The sequence below is a fragment of the Ipomoea triloba genome, chromosome 10 (genome assembly GCF_003576645.1).
Source record: "Ipomoea triloba cultivar NCNSP0323 chromosome 10, ASM357664v1".
Taxonomy (NCBI): domain Eukaryota; kingdom Viridiplantae; phylum Streptophyta; class Magnoliopsida; order Solanales; family Convolvulaceae; genus Ipomoea; species Ipomoea triloba.
In genome coordinates this window covers 13,460,883-13,464,771 of record NC_044925.1, presented here as the reverse complement: position 1 = coordinate 13,464,771, position 3,889 = coordinate 13,460,883, and the positions used below count along the sequence as shown (strand labels likewise).

The window sequence follows — 3,889 nt, the reverse complement described above, 5'->3', positions numbered from 1 at the left end:
TTCCTATTTAATTAGATTAGCCCATAGCAGCTAAAAATTATTTGTGATCGTACATCGCGAAATTTCGCGATGTACCGAACCTAGCCCAATTTTGAGTTCCAGTCTGAAATAAATTTTTAGTTTCGGAAATTATTCTATTTGGATTATTTTCTACCGAAAATTCATCTGTCTCAATCCCGATCAGTCTAAGCTAAGATATTTTAGCTTATTTTATTATTATTTTTATTTGATCTTATCCCATAAGCCACAATTCTGATAACATTTGTTGATTTTTCATTCTTATCATTCCCATTCCAATTCGTGAACATATATATATATATGATAAGAATGAGCAAAGTCCCATTTCTTCATTTCCCATTTCCCATTTCGTGAGTTCAAGAGAGAGAGAGGGAGAGAGAGAGAGTTGGATCATCTTCATTTCTTCCACCTTGATGCTTGCTTCCATAGCCAAATTCCTTCACATCTCTCGATTATATTCGGTAAGACTTCGATTTTATTCGGTAAAAAGCTTTGTAATCCTTCCTAGAGCTTGAATCTAAGCTTAGTTTCTTTATATTTGTGGTTATGGTGTTGATTTTGTTCCTAGGGTTTGAGTAAAAATTGGGGAAAAACAACTCCAAAAGGTCTTCTACGGGACTAGTAACCTGGTTGAGGTAAGGAATCCCTTTATTTGGTTGAGGTTATTTGAAACTAGATAATTGATAGCTAGGGTATGAATTGTTGTTGATTGGTGTACATGAAACCTATATGTTATGTGGTGTATATATGCTATGAAGTGAGGAAATTATGTATTTATGTATAAATATATATGTATATGCCGTGATATGTATATATATATTGTGTGTGTGTAGCATGATATATATATATATATATGGTGTACGTGTGTGTGTGTGATATGTACATACGTAAGTAGTAATATAGGTTATATATATATGTTACGTATGGGTGTGTGTGTGTGGTGTATATATATATATATGGTGTGTGGTGTATATATATATATGGTGTGTGTGTGTAGTGTAAAATATATATTTATACGTATATGTATATATATAGTATGTATACGTGTAGTATAGTATGTAAGTATATATGTATATGTGTTTTATGTATATATATACGTGTGATGTGTGTGTATGTAAACTGTATATATGTACATATATGAGTATATATGTATAATTAAATAAAGATTGTATATATATATATGGTATGTGTACTTTATGTGAGTATGCATAAATGTGGAAAATGTTATGTTGAATGCATATATATACATATGTGTAGTGTGGTGATGGAAAATGTTTTGAGAAACAAGACTTTTGAACTAAGTTAAGAATGGTGATTGATTTCAAAGGAGGATTTGATTTTGTGGAAAATGTCCAAAAAGTGATTTTTGACTCAAGGAAAGGGAAAAGGAAGGAAAATGTTTTCAACCCTTTGTTCTAGTAAAAGTGGTGAAGGACCTTGTTTTGTAGCCTACGGGATAAAGATGAGCTTAAAATGCCTCACCCGTATGGTGGTTATGTTATTGTATGACCAGTTCATACTGTTGTGGGCGAAGTCTATTCGCCGAGTACTATATCACCCGGAAGGAAAAGGGTTTCCTGCGGGGGTGTGCACACTTAAGTATAGTCACTCCATATTCGGGTAGGAGTCGTTCTTGTGAACCTAGTGAGGCTAGCTAGGAATCATTCTAACGCTCCTATAAGTCCAGGGGATCAGTATTAGACCGGGCGATGACCACTGAACCCGAGTTGAACGATCCAAGTGGTCCGTCAAAAGTGGAGAAAGGATACTCCAAACGCTTCACACTCACTTTCTATCTAGAACCAAGTGGATTTTGAAGTATGAACGTAGTTACGCTGTAGCTACCGAAAAGAGACGATGAAAAGTGAAAATGCCTAAAGGTTGTGGGTGATCTGTCTTTGAGAAGTGAAAGGGGAAAATACCCAAAGGTTGTGGGTGATCTATCTTTGAAATATGAAAAGTGAAGAGAATTTCCTTATGAGGGAAAGGTTTTTCAAAAGAAAATGATTGAGAACAAAATGTGGAATTTGTGTTTTTCCATTACTTGCTTATATGCTTAAATGTTTAGCAATATATGCTTTGAGTAAGTAAATGATTATTGTATGACCTCGCCTAGAGGGAAAGTGATTCAAGATTGATATTGAAATTGTTGCCTATTATGTGTGCACGTTTCTATGTGTAACTGTTGCAGGTAGAACCTCGGCTGATGAGTAAGGATAGGGTTACATGTAAAAGTTTTACCAAAACCTTTATTTAGTTTTGAATAACCCGTGGATATCCTTACTTAGCCGTCGCGCTAACTGCACTTCAATGTGTATTGTTTTTATCAGATGCAGTTTAGTGAGTGCCTCTGTAGCCGATGAGCTCTGAATAGAAGAGAAGTGCAGGTTGAGGTCTACTATGATGTTGTTGTAGTATATTGGTGTTGTAAGTTTAGCCTTAGCACTTAGAGTGGAGTTTGTCAAAGAGGTGATAGAATTCACTCTAGGTGTGGCGGTAGCACCCAGTTTTCTGTTGATAAGATGTAAGCTTCCGCAGCGTCTGATTACTGATTTGTAATAAAGTATAAGAGTGGAAAATTGGGGTGTTACATGTCTGTTGTTTGGTTGGCCTAGCGAGAGACCTCCACGGTCTTGTGTTCACCTTGAGGTACACCCGTTAGGTGTATTAAGGGCGTATGTGGCGGGGGTCTGATGCCCGCACATCCTCCCCGTGCGTTCGTGCGGTGGTGACCAGCGAGTATCTAACCCCCGTTGCACTTCACCGTTAGTTCTGATGCATTCTGTTTCAAGTACGTATTTGACCTCCCGTGTATTTTTTGTTTATCTCTTATTCAACATAAGTCTATTGTGAGTCTTGCGCATCCTTTACTGCAATTGTTGAGCACTATCTTGCTATGAAGTATCACCCTTTGATGTCTATATTGAATATACTTTTGAATTATCGTCATGACTCTCATATCTGCCTCTTGGAAGTATTGGTTCCATTGTTTATTCACAGATATAGATATATGTATGTGCAATTTCTTTGGCATTGAGTATGATTTTGATATATATAATGATCTTCTGGATTCTTGATTATTATTCTTTGAACTCTATATATGTGTGTAATCCCTTGGATTGGCGGTATTTGAGCTTCGGCTCCATTGGATAGGCGGTATTTGAGCTTCGGCTCCTGTGTACTGCTGAATTTGAGCAGGCAGAGTGAGCTTCGACTCCATTGGATAGGCGGCGTGAGCTTCGGCTCCATTTTGGTGTTGTTGTTGGACTGGTGTTTCGGATGACTGGTGTTCGGTTGGATTTAGTGTATGTATGGAATTGACATAACCCCTATATATATTATGCATGTATATATGTATTCTTTGAGATTGTGCAAATGGAAATGCTTTGTTGGTTCCTATGTTAGAAGTTGAATTAATATTGTTGTTCCCTACCTCGTTGTGTGCTAAGGTTGTTCCTCAGTATTGTCTTTCGATTCTAAATTGTTACTTGTACTGTTAGTAGTCTATCTCTTGAAGTGGTTTGATTCGTGTATTCCTAATTAATGAGTTTTTTGTTTGAATCATATTATCTTGATTGAGCTTGAGTCTTTTGGAATCTTATTTGTGATGGTTTTCGTTGATATATATGTCTGTCTCTGTGTGTGTGTGTGTGTGCGTGTGTGTGTGTGTGTTGAGTTGAAAACCTACTTTTGGATATCAAATGTATACTTATATAGATTTATAAGTAAGACTGAGAATTTACATAGCGTCCGATATTGAGAGCGCGTTAGTATGCCTTAGTTCTATCCCTCTCTTGGACTAGTTATGTTTTTTCACTTTGTTAGTGATAAGTGCTTATTTGTCTATATTTTCCCCCTTTCACTAACTTAT

The 3,889-nt window shown here is 36.4% G+C and overlaps 1 long non-coding RNA gene across 1 annotated transcript; it reads left to right on the top strand.

Moving 5' to 3' along the window:
• The first annotated feature begins 355 nt into the window (after nucleotides 1-355).
• Nucleotides 356-2,388, top strand: LOC116032865. The gene is made up of 3 exons (XR_004100799.1): nucleotides 356-479; nucleotides 587-653; nucleotides 2,349-2,388. It is a non-coding gene; the product is annotated as an uncharacterized LOC116032865 (long non-coding RNA).
• Nucleotides 2,389-3,889: the final 1,501 nt, after the last annotated feature.